The sequence below is a fragment of the Lemur catta genome, chromosome 23 (assembly GCF_020740605.2).
Source record: "Lemur catta isolate mLemCat1 chromosome 23, mLemCat1.pri, whole genome shotgun sequence".
NCBI classification, from domain to species: domain Eukaryota; kingdom Metazoa; phylum Chordata; class Mammalia; order Primates; family Lemuridae; genus Lemur; species Lemur catta.
This window is the reverse complement of record NC_059150.1, coordinates 6,288,013-6,300,943: the sequence shown is the minus strand read 5'-3', so window position 1 is coordinate 6,300,943 and position 12,931 is coordinate 6,288,013.

The following is a 12,931-nucleotide window of genomic DNA, read 5'->3' as shown; positions in this document are numbered from 1 at the left end:
GAACTGGCCCGAAGTCCCACAAGGCGTTAGAGGTGAGCTGTCATTAGAACCCAGGCCATGCCATTCTACCCACACCAGCTGACTTCAAGGATTGAAAAAAAACAAAAAACAGAACACAACAAACAGACAAACAAAAACAAGAAAGAAAGAAAGAATCTGGGGTGGGGTGAATGAAGGGCACGGTGTCCCCAGCTGGGCCCCTCTCAGCTCTGCTTCCTCCTGAGGGCTCAGGTCTATGGGCACCAAATCAAGGAGGTCTGTGTCCTCTGCCCTGCCAGTGGGCTTGGCTGCTGCAGTCTGGGGGCCCAGACAGGGAAGGTTTCTTGAGGAGCGGGTGGTCCACAGTGTGCATGTGCTTCTGCCTGAACCCTTTCCCTGGGAAGAATGAGTTGTTGAGAATAGATCAATTTCCTTCTGGAAGACATTGGCCTGAGGTTGCACCTTTGGCTAGAGAAAGAAGGAAGACACCAGGCCCCTGCATCAAAGTGACCTGTGGCTAGTCCGCAGGGACATCCCACAAAGGGCCTGCCAACTCTGCTACCTCTGTTTTCTCTGCCAGGGCTTGCAGATTTCCTGGGTGCAAGCACTTTATAAAAATGAAACTGCCAAGTATTGTAGGGGCACAAAGAGTGGATGGATACAGAGCCTCCAGGCGCTGGGGAGAGGAGGCAACCTGCTTGGCTCCATGATCCCTGTATGTGTGGTAAGAATACTGCGGAGCAGGGAGGCCAGGCAGAGGCAGAGAAGGGGGAGGGAGGGCAGGAGTAAAGGGCTGCAGCTAAGGAACTATTTACTAGAGGATTAGAGAGACTGGGGCCAAAGGGCAGAGTTTCAAGGAACCAGGGGGATGAGGTCAAGAGGTCTCAACAAACAATTCTTTTTTTTTTTTTTTCTTGAGACAGAGTCTTACTCTGTTACCCTGGCTAGAGTGCCATGGTGTCAGCCTAGCTCACTGCAACCTCAAACTCTTAGGCTCAAGCAATCCTCCTGCTTCAGCCTCCTGAGTAGCTGGGACTACAGGTGGGCACCACCACGCCCAGCTAATTTGTTCTATTTTTAGTAGAGACGGGGGTCTCACTCTTGTTCAGGCTGGTCTCATACTCCTGAGCTCAAGCGATCCTCCCACCTCAGCCTCCCAGAGTGTTAGGATTACAGGTGTGAGCCACCCCACCCAGCCTCAACAAACACTTTCTGCACCTCTTATGTGCCAAATAGTAGGCAGGGCTCTGGGCACAAAAGATAAATAAAACGCAATCCCTACCCGCAAAGAGCTGTGGACTGACTAATGGGGCAGGTAAGTAAGCAGTTAGGATGCTACAGGACGGACGTTAGTGCTGTGGCCATCCTGCAGGAGTTGTTCTGCTTGAGTTTAGGGTTACTGGATAAGAGGACAAGGGAGGGCAGGAAGGGTTTCGCCATTTTTCCAGGAGGGTAATACCACGTGCAAAGCACAAGGGTGAGAGAATACGGCCCCCCAGTTCCGTGAGGCCAGAGCTTAAAGTCTGGGGTGGGGATGACACTGTGGAGGGAGGCAGGTGCTGGATCCTAAAGACCCTTCTGCATACACCGTGACTAACCTGCCAGGACTCTATCCTGAAAACATGGGGCAACATGGGACATTTAAGAGGAAAGAGATATCACCAGGCCTGTGATTTGGCGTGATCCTTCTGGCAGCTGAGTGGGGGATTGATGGTGGGGGGCAAAGCTGGAGACAGGAACCCCAATTTGGAGGCTAATCCTAGTGGAAAATTGCTGCAGGCTTAGATGACAGCAGCGGCAGCAGGGAGGACAGGAAGGCACTGATTTGAGAGAGAGTTAGGAGACAGGGTCATGGGACTTTATACCTGTTTGATTCTAGAAGGTAAGGGAGCCAGGAGTGTTGAGGTTGGAAACACTGGGGTGAGAGGCTGAGGGGGGCCTTGGAGCTTCTTAGGTGCATCTTCTTGTATTGCCACGTGACCCTGGCAGGGCAAGTGACTTAACCTTTCTGAGCCTAGTTTTGCAATCTATAGAACAAAGATGCTAAAATCAATCTTGCGTGGTTGTTGTGCATATTAGAAATAATGTATTAAGAGCCTAGCGTAGGGCTTGGTTCATAACAGGGACTCAATAAATAGTAGATATAATTACCATCATCTGTCCATTCAACAAACATTTGCGGAGCACCTGCTTTGTGCCAAGGACTGTACCAGATCGCTGGGCTGTATGGATGACTGTAAGTCGCAGCCCCTATTCTCGTGCAGCTCACTGTCCAGTAGGAGAGAGACGTGGAGAGGAACAGTCACATACCAAGGCCATATGGGCTGGGGCAGAGGAGGAAGCCCTTAAGTCTGCCCAAGAGAATCAGAGACAACTTCACAGGGGAGAGGTGACAGCTTAAACAATGTTGGGCCAGCCACCTGCTGGGAGACTGTCATATCATCCCCACCCCCACACACGGGATTACATTTCAGAATCTCTGAAACGTTTAGTTTTGAAGCATTGTCTTGCTTCTCTGGGCTCAGGAAAGAGGATGGGCTGCAGAGGGGTGTCTGTATGGAACCCAGAGGATGGCACGTGGAGCCTTGGCAGCCCCGGGAAGGCCGACCACAGATGGGCAGGTAGAGCGGGGAACCAGGTGGGAGTGGCCGTGTGTGCATGTGTGCAGGGCTTGCTGGCTAGACAGGGAGCACGGGATGTGCAGCCTGTGTGTGTCTGTGCCGTTTGGGCCAGCGTGATTTCTCTGCTCCCCGTCTGTGCCCTTCCAAAAATTCCCTCTGGACCCTTTGGTGTCCCCTACCCTCCTCCCATGCCAGCTTCCTTCCCATGCATCTCTCGACAAGCCACGTAGACCGTATGACCTTGGGCAGCTACTCACACCTCTGACTTGTGTCCTGTGTGTAACAGGGAGATGGTAATAGGCCCTCTCTCATGGGGTTATTGCGAGGTTTCAGTGAGAGGTAAACTTGGCGCCCAATCAATGCCCTTTCCCTTCTCTGCAGCCCACTAACTCCCTCCTTACAGAGGGTCAGACAAGAGACTCTCAGCTGGGGGTTCCGGCCCCCTGGCCCCCTGGCCCCTGCGGGCCTGCAGCCCCCTTCCTCCTGCACCCTGGGCGCCCGGTTGCCCTAGCCGTGCAGCAGTGTGGTGCTGGCAGGCCTGAGCAGCGTGACAACGGGGGGCCCCAGCAGCAGCTCAGCTGCTCCCAGCTCTGCTCCTGTCTCTCCTGCCTGCTGCCAGCGAGATGCCACTGCTCTGCAGATAGGACAGGCGTCCCCGGGCGCCCGAGGGCTGGTCGGGGAAGCTGGAAACAGCACTGCCTCACAGACTGTGTGGGCAGCACATTGGAATAGCTTCTGAAAAACCAGAGTTCAAGCCTGCCCCACTTTCCTCCGGGAGGCCCGGCATCCAGACTGGGAGAGCTCAGCCAGCAGCCTCCTTTCCGCGCATCCTCCTCACTGGTCCCACCCACACTCCAGCAGGCCAGTCTTGGAAAGCACTGCAGGGAAGACCGGGAGGCCAGAGACCTGACTCTGCCCCTAGGGCGTGGAAGTTACCGCATTCATCAGGCCTCAGTTTTCCTCTTCAGCAAAATCGGAATAGTGCAAATGCCTGCCTCTTGGGATGGAGAATTAAACGAGACTGTGAGTGTGAGAGTGCTTTGTGAACTGTGCCGTGATCTGCATGTGTATGAGATCATTAGTGTTTGGCCAAAGGGCCCTTCTTAGGGTTCTAGGAGTCAAGTGAAGACATGAGAAATGGGAAGCTCACCAAGAACAGAGAAACTCACCCCAAGAGCATGAATGTCCTTGGCAGGCAGGAGGGGGATTGGCAGCAGAGACCTGAGGATGGACCGACCCACTGTGGCCTGACTGGTCAGAGGCCTATGAGTCAGTGGGGACAGCAGGACTCGGCTGGACTGAGCCAATTCTTACTCCTCCTCTGGCGAAACCTAAGCCATTGTTTGCCAGTAATTTATGGGGAGTGGGGTTGACTAGGAAAAAGTCATTGACCCGGTTGCATGTGATTCCAGCAGAGAGCCTGGGACTTTCTGCATTATCACTGCACCAAGAGTCACATCCTCTCTGTATCATTTGTGATAAATGCACAGGCATGTATGCACTCACATGCACACACGTGTGCACACACACACACCACACGACCACTCTAGACTTCAGATGAGGCAACAGCTGCATCCCCAGAGGGTTCTAGGACAGGGTGGGCACATAAACAGAGTCTTCCAATCACAGACCTGTTGACCCTAGCAACCATCAAACCAATTAGAACCCCACCCCTGCGTCCAGCAGTGCCTTCCAAACTTGTCACACACACATGCACGCAGATACACACACCACACTGCACACCACACCACACACACACACCCTTCAGGTTGATGCATTTCCATGACAACAAAACCACCACATGGAGCTGGAGCAGATGGGAAAGTGGCCTTTAGCAACAAACTGGAGCAATCACTGGGGTGAGAATGCACTGGCTGGGATAGCCACTGAGAGGATCCCCGTGCAGGGAGGACAGAGAAAGCTGGTTCACCTGGGCTTTCTATGCCCACTTTTCAGTCCTGGGTCTCAGTTTGCTCACCATGGAAATGGGGTCAAAGACTTCTACTTGGGCTGGGTGCGGTGGCTCACGCCTGTAATCCTAGCACTCTGGGAGGCTGAGGCAGGAGGATCGCTCGAGCCCAGGAGTTTGAGGTTGCTGTGAGCTAGGTTGATGCCATGGCACTCTAGCCCGGGCAACAGAGTGAGACTCTGTCTGAAAAAAAATAAAAATAAAAAATAAAAGAAGAAAGAAAGAAAGAAAGAAAGACTTCTACCTGTATTATAGTATGTGCTTGGAGCATGCAATTATACTATTAATACTTTTCAACTAATAGATGAGGATAGGAAGCATAGATATTCTTTTCAGAAAACCTTAAGATTTTTGAGACTTTGGGTAAAAGAGAGTTGATTTCAGCTAGGGCCAGGTAGACTGTGAGGGGCCAGGAGGACACCTTGGTGAGACTTTTGGGCATGTCAGGAGGCCTACTGGATAGGCCTGAAGACAGGTGGCAGCCTGGGAGAGACTTTGCTAAGGACCAGGGAAGAAGGCTGAGGCTGAACCCTGCCGGCCCCACTGGCACACTGGCATCCAGCCTCCACACCCCAGAGCTCTCCCTTCAGTCAGGCACCAGAGGGTAGGGATTGTGTTTTATTCATCTTTTGTGCCCAGAGCCCTGGCTACTATTTGGCACATAAGAGGTGCAGAAAGTGTTTGTTGAGGCTGGGCGCGGTGGCTCACGCCTGTAATCCTAACACTCTGGGAGGCTAAGGTGGGAGGATGGCTTGAGGTCAGGAGTTCAAGACCAGCCTGAGCAAGAGTGAGACCCCCGTCTCTACTAAAAATAGAAAAAATTAGCCAGGCATGGTGGTGCACACCTGTAGTCCCAGCTACTCAGGAGGCTGAAGCAGGAGGATCGCTTGAGCCTAAGAGTTTGAGGTTGCAGTGAGCTAGACTGACGCCATGGCACGCTACCCAGGGTAACAGAGTAAGACCCAGTTTAGGAGTAACTACCTCCTTGATACACATAGTCCTTGTTGCTGTCCAGACAGGCTTGATCACCCCCAGTCTAAAGCACTTCTGTTCTACATGCTTCTCTCATTGTGTGTCTCCCAGTGCACGGGGGTTCTGTGTCTCTCCTTCACTGAGCTGTGGGCTTCCTGAGGCCAGAGACACGTCTGCAGCTTTTATATCCCCAGCACCTGGTATATATAATAACAGGTGCTCACTAGGGTCTAGAGGACCGAAATGGCAGAACTGAACTGGCAGAGGAGGCAGAGCTAACAAAGGAGGAGGAGAACAAGCAGACCAGAAGTTAGGGCGTGAGCCAGGACAAGGAGAGTATCAAGAAGGAGAGGGGAGGCAGTGGGGGGAGGTCAAGGTTGTTAAGGAAACCATCACTGAATTTGAAGAAAACCATCATTGAATTTGGCAACTGAGAAGCCATTGGTAGGGTGATCAACTGACCCTATTTGCCCGGGACTCTCCCAGTTCTGGCATTGAAAGTCCTGGGCAAACGGAGATGGCTGGTCGCCCCAGATTGTGACCTTAACAAGGGCATGCAGAAGCCTGCATGTGGTGGGCTGAGGGGCGGTTGGAAGGGAGGGAGGCAGACGGGGAATACTGGTGACTGCTGAGCTGCTGGGCTGTGCCCAAGGAGGCTAAGGACTGTGCCAGGCTCCTGGCCCATCTCTCCTGCCCCCACCCCTCCCGCTGGAGAGAAAGCAAACAAAGCCAACGTCAGGAACACTGCGTTCACCTTTAATGACTTCTTCCTGAAGGGCTCCAAGCCCGCCACCTGGGTCACTCAGCTAGTCCTCCTGCCAGCCCTGGGCCCAGCGGACCGCAGCCCTGACCTGCGGCGAGTATCCGTGTGTTTGATCCAGTTGGCGCGGTGGATCCTGCTTGGACTGGGGGCAGCTCCTCCCTTCGTTTGAACTGTTATTTAAAAGTCTCATTTCACGTTGTATAGATTGTCCGACTAATCCAATTCCGAACTTGTTAGAAGCAGAGATCCTGCCCTCCCTCCCCGCCTCCCTCTCCCCCTCTCTCCCCCTGTGTTCCTTCGGTAAACACTAATTAAGTGCTGCTTATTCAGTGGTGGAGTTGACAGCGGCAGTTCCCGCCCTCAGGCATCTCCTGCTCTGGGTTTGGGCCTCCTAAGCTGGGGAGTTTGTACCCCAGAGCGGCAGGAGAGGGCGGGCAGGCCTTCGGGGGTCGGGCATATCATAACAGGACAGCCAGCATTGACCGCAAGTGTGTGTGTGACACGCGAGAGACACAGACTGTGTTTCTACAGAGTTGCTACAAATTGACATGTTCAAGTGGAATCAATCACATCTGTGTAATATGGGGAAATTATTTACCACTCTATACCTCGATTTCCTAATTTGTAAAATGGGAATAACAGAGCACCCTTCTCAGGGTCATGGTGAGGGTTAGATAGGATATATAAACATATACACACACACACGTAGAGATATATATACACACATATGTATATAACTTAACATCATAACGTAGCTCTTGGAACACACTAAGAGGACAAGTAATGTTGGCTGTTGTTCTTTTTGAGAGAGTAAAAGAGAGGAGCTTTTGTGAGTTGCTCAGATGGCCACGGGCCCAGCGGGTGGGACAGACCCGTCTGCGTCCGTGGCACCGCACTGCGACAGGGGCTCAGGGGGGTTGGTCAGACGTGCAGCTGACGCACCTTGACCGTCCTCCCTGCATCTCCAGAGGCCCAAGGGGCTCAGAACCCTGCTCTAAACAGCCACTGGGGAGCAAAAACCGTTCGAATTGACGCCCTGTGCCCCCGAGTAGGGTCTCAGCTTGGCACATGTTAGGAGAGAGACCAGACCTCCATTTCCTCCAACTGGACGGGTTGGAAAAAAAAAAAAAAAGAAGGCCTTTGCTCTTGATCGCATTAAAAGCAGTAGCCCCCACAGCAATTAGACGCCCGCAAATTACAGAGCCTGCCTCTGTCAGCCGCTCTGCGCTGTCTCATTAGCCGGGATGCCGAGAGACACCGCATGCCCTGCTGGGAGCCGACTCATTGCCAAGTTCCTGCTCCATAATTAAACGCAAAATCCCAACCTCACGAGGCACCCGCCCCCCGCCCCGCCTGCGGGGGACAGGGTGGCGGTGGGGGCGGGGAGGACAGAGCAAAGGTGAAGCCTGGCTCAGGCCCTGCTCGGGGAAAGGGAAGTAGAGAGGGGTGAGTTGGGAGCAGCGCCTCCAGGGCCCTCCCGACCCAGACCCCGGAGACTTGGGAAAGGAAGTGGAAGAGCTTGGAGTGAAAGGAGAGGACCCACCTCCTTCCCAGCTGGACACCTGGGACCAAAGGTGAGCACATGGGCCGCACTGGCTTCTGCAGGAGATTCTGAGGTTTGACTTTGGGAAGTGAGGTCCTAGAAAGAGAGGGGTTATGATTTGAGCATCCCGCCACCTACCGCACACACACAGGTTCCAGTGCTGCGGAACCAGACCAGGCTGACAGGTGGGTGCTGGGGGGTGTCAGAGGGCTGGACAAGACACCCCCCAGAGGTCCTTGTAGCCAGAACTGGGGTAAGCGGCGGGCCAGCTGGCAGGTGCACAGAGCGCCTCTGGGAATGTAGCAAGATGCGTGATAGGAGAAAGCATCTGACGAGCCTCGTGGCTCACCTCGGGCCACAGGTGAGCTCCTTTACTGTTAAGACTTTAGTGACAAGATAGTGGGGCTGGCTAAACAAGGCTGGCCCTGGCAGGTCTCTGCCCACCCCACCACCCCTGGCCACACGTCTCCAGCCAGCCACGACTGATAGTTGGAGGATAGAGAAGGTACTTAAGGGCTTCTAAACCCTACCCAGCTGCTGCTGCCCGGGCCAAGTGTGAGGATGGGAGCAGGAGAGAGGACAGCTGCCTGCGGCCTGGGGAGGGGGGCACCCCCCGTCCCCGAGTTTCCTAGTCCCCCAGCCTGCGAGGCTTGGGCCTGGACGATGCCATGCGCCAGCTCCTGCAGCTGGGGCCTGCTGGGGAGGGACAGTGCCACGTAGCAAATCGTTCTGCACAGACAAGAAGGCGAGTTTACTGGAGACAGACAGGGGAGGTGCAGAGGCCAGGGCACGGGTGGAAGATGGGGATGCTGTTTGGCAGACATGCGAATCGAGTTTCATGCTAAAACTGAGCTGCTGGATTGGTGGCCAGCATCCAGCTGCAGCCCAGGGAATGGACTCTGCTGACAGAGTCAGAAAAGCAAGCGCACAGAGCTCCCTCCAGCCCCTGCCCCTGTCCCCGGGGGTTATTCTGGCTCCGATTGGCCCCAGGCCAGCACTGTGATTTTTGGCCCCAGATCTTGCCCGCCACCCCCACCCCCCAATCTGGGGAGGGAGGGATGAGGACAGCCTTGCAGTGGTGACTCATGGTGCTGTCCTCTGAGGTTAGCAGAGCCCAGAGAAATGCCCGGGCAGGCTGTGCTCCTCGCACCCCTTGCTCAAAATCTCAGCTCATGGAGCTGCCGTTGGCCAGGCTGGGGGCATGTGCCCAGGGCGGAGGGGAAGCAGCTGTCACACCCCCACCTTACCCAAGAGGAACCAAGTCCCTGGAACCAGTAGGGCGTCCTTTGCCACCACACCCAGTGAACCCAGCCCAAGGGATGTTGTTCCCTGGAGTCACAGCTAATTTCCCTAATTTCCTCCCAGACCAGCTTCCCCTTTCTCTGCAGCCTGGGGAGGGCTGGGGCCCCAGAGCAGCCAGGTGTGGCCTGAGGGATGGGAGTGGGCCTGGGAGAACAGGGAGGTCAGAAGGGATCAGGAACTGAGAGCAGTCTGGACCAGGACGGGGTGGGGAGCACCTCTGGAGGGGTGGAGAGGTAGTGAGTTAGACTCCCAATCCCTTTCCCTCTAGGGTGAGCCCCGTGACCGGGATGGTGTGGGTTAGCAGGGCCTCCAGGAACACAGCCCGACTGAGCCATGGGGCGGACACCAGGCCTGCTCAGCTCGGACACACCTGAATGATCAGCTTGGTCCAGGACCCTACACCCGAGTGAACAGGTGTGTCCAATCAAAATGCATCTGAATGTGTCAGTTACTGCCAGGTGAAGATACACATGAGTGGCCAGGCAGTGGTGGTAAGTCTACCTGAGTGAACAGGTGTGACCAGGTACGATACCTCAATATGCCACATCAGACCAGTGTGCCAAATGGCCTGGCAAGAAAGACCCGTTCCACGGGGCCAGCTCCGCCAGGGGCCGGCCTAGCTCCACATGTTGGTATCTGCAGTGCCCAGTGTGGCTGGGGAAGGAGGGGCTGTGTCACCTGGAGTGGGTACTTCCAGGCCTACTGTGTGCCCCAGGGAGCTTGCCCGGGCACCCCCGGGCATTGATGTCACTGGGCATGTCTTCCCCAGCATCCCAGCCATTCACCAACCCGCGACCGACTTCGCTCTTAGCTAAACAGCTGGTGACTGAACCTGATCCAATATTTACTCCTGGAGAGAGGGCAAAGGGGCAGGCGTCAGCCGGGCAGGCCTGAAGCCGCAGTTGGCTGGGTCCTGGGGGAGGGGAAGGGAGAATTTGCTCTTTTCTTTGGCACCACGGGGATTCTCAGACCTTAGATGTCCCCCACCCATCATCTACCCCCTCTTCCTGGCACGGGAGGGACTGGAAGGGGACTTTATTCCAGGGGGACTGTCCCTGGGAGGGGAGAAAGCCCAGTAGATGAAGAGCCTCAGCCAGGAGTGTCCGGAACCCAAACCACCCCCTAAGACAGGAAAGCCCCAACTGTCTGAGTGACTTTCCTGGTCACTCAGTGTGAGGCAAAGCTAATCCAAACCCAGGTCTGTCTGGGTCTAGGTCGCGTGTGCCTTCTGTAACGTCTCAATGCTCAAGACAGGCTCCTGGTCCTCTCCAGACCCCAGCGGCCCGGCACACGGTAGGTTAAACTTGGGAGGGAGTCCCTGCCACACCTCACAGTGCCCACCCAGAGGCCAAGCTCCCTGGCGTCCCCCAGAGACCCTGCGCACCACTCAAGGGAACACAGGCTCTGACCTCAGAAGAACCTGGACTCAGATGCCACTCCTAGCAAATGTGACCTTGGGCAAGCAGTTGCATTTCTCTGAGTTTAAGTTTCCTCATCCATAAAGAGAACCTAATCATGCCTACTGCACAGGGCTGTCTCATGATTAGATGAGACGATGCATGTAACACATCTAGCACACAGGAGATGCCTAAGAAGTGATCGTTCTCGGCAGGGCTGGCGCACAGCTGTGTCACCGTGCAGTCTCCAGGGCCTGTGCCCAGAAGGGCCCCATGCTCGGAAGGCCCCGTGCTGGCTTTAGTGCTCACTATTGCCTTCTTAAAATTCTTAATACCTTTTGAACAAGGTATTAAGCCCTGCGTTTTCATTGTGCGCTGGGCCCTGCGTATTATCTAGCCAATTCCGGTTATGGGTTTGAGTTCAGTTCCCCAGATCCAGAAAGAATTCACTGTGCCCCACACTCTGAAACAAGCCACCATTTATTTCATCATTTCCTGAGATTCATTGCCCAGGAAATGCGTCTCTGCTCATCCTCCAAGCATCTTGCTGTTGCTCACAAGAAATCCGAGTGAGCCAGACAGAACCACGTCTCTCCTTTGGCTTCCAGCATCTCCAGGGTGGCAACAGAGCATCACACCCCTGCTTGTTCTGAGCAGAGGGACTTTTGGGAGAGAATCTTGAGCCTTGGTTCCTGGCAACGCAGGGAGGTTTCGTTGATGCCGCCAGCCCAGTTAGGTGTTATAATAAACGCCTCACAGGGCTGGGAGCCTCCTTACCGGGGACTCACTTCCTCCGCTGGGGCCCAGCAGTGTGGTGTGGCCCCCTCCCCGGCCACTGGGGTGAGGGCTGCAGGCCAGGGCAGACACAGAGCACTGGGCAGGAAGGTCAGGCAATGACCCCTGGGCAGGCATTCCAGGAGCTGGGGCCAAACCCGACATCTCCCTCCAGTGCAGACTGCTCGACAGCATCCGACCTCCACAGCGTCTGCCCCTTAGCTGTTTTCCCACCTCTGTTCCCAGGGCCCCAGGTGTAGCTCAGTCCACTGTTGGGCTGTCCCAGCCCATCTGCTGACCCCTGAGGAGCATCGCTGCAGGGGAAGTAGAAACTCAGAGGCCAAGAGGCTCTCTGTCTCCGCCCGCTCTCTCTCTCTCAAAGAAGATTTAAGCCAATCCTAGATCTAGGAGCCTTTCATGAGGACATGGGATGGGAAGTGGGGAGTGTGGGTGGAGGAGGGGTGCGAGGTGAGCTGCAGGGCTGGGGAGAAGAATCGTAAGCCAACCCAAAAGTCACGAAACAGCTGAGCTAGAAGGGAACTGGGAGAGGGAAAGTACATCACCCAAAGTCACAGAGCCAGGACTGGAACCTGGGTCACCTAATGCCCAGCCCAGGGGTCTTTCACTTCCGCATTTGACTTCACAACCAGAGACGAGCCGCGGTAGTGAGGGGAAAAGTCTTCTTTCCCCGCCCCAGTCCCCCTCCCCCTGCAACACACACACACACACACACACACACACACACACACACACACACCTGTCTATTCTGGCCCTAAGTCCTCCTGGAGACTGGTGAAAGGGAGGCGGTAATCCCCGGCCAGGTAAAAAGGGCATCAAGGTAAGGAGGCATGTGCTCTCTGATCCTCCCATTCCGCTGGGATGGCCTCTGGAATCTGAGGCTCTTGGGGTGACACGATGTGGCATGCTTCCTCCGGGACCCTTTTCCCAGTGGCTGATCTGACATGACTGCTACCTTTCTGAGTCCCAGGCTTAGCTCTTGGGACCCTAAGGGAACTCATGGGAAGGAGGGACCTGGAGGGTTTCCCATTCAGGAATGATTTTAAAGATAATAATATTAATTGCTAATATTAATAAACACTTTCTACGTGCCAAATGCTGTTCTAAAAACTTTTCTTGTTCATTCATTCATCTAATACTCACACAACCCAATAGAGATAGATACTATCATTGTCCCTAGTTTATAGTTGAAGAAACTGAAACACAGAGAGGTCAAGTCACTTGCCCAAGGCCACACAGCTAGTAAATAGAATTGGGATTTGAACCTAGACACCCTGAGAGTGGGTAGTCTATGTTCCTCCGGCCCCTCCCCTCCCAAAGGAGTGCTACCCTTTGGGCTCCTAGTTAAGTGCTTTTGGCAATATAATATCTTCCTGATCCCCATCCAGGGAGTTTTTAGATGGAAAAAGCTACATACACTTCTACTCCTCTCTGATTTAGCTCCTGCCAACACACACACACACACACACACACACACACACACACACACACACACACACACGGCTGGGTCCCAGGCCCTGTTGCCCAACCAGGAGATAAATCTAAAGCTTGAGAGGGCCCGGTGTGGGATCTCATGCCTGCAATCCTAGTGCT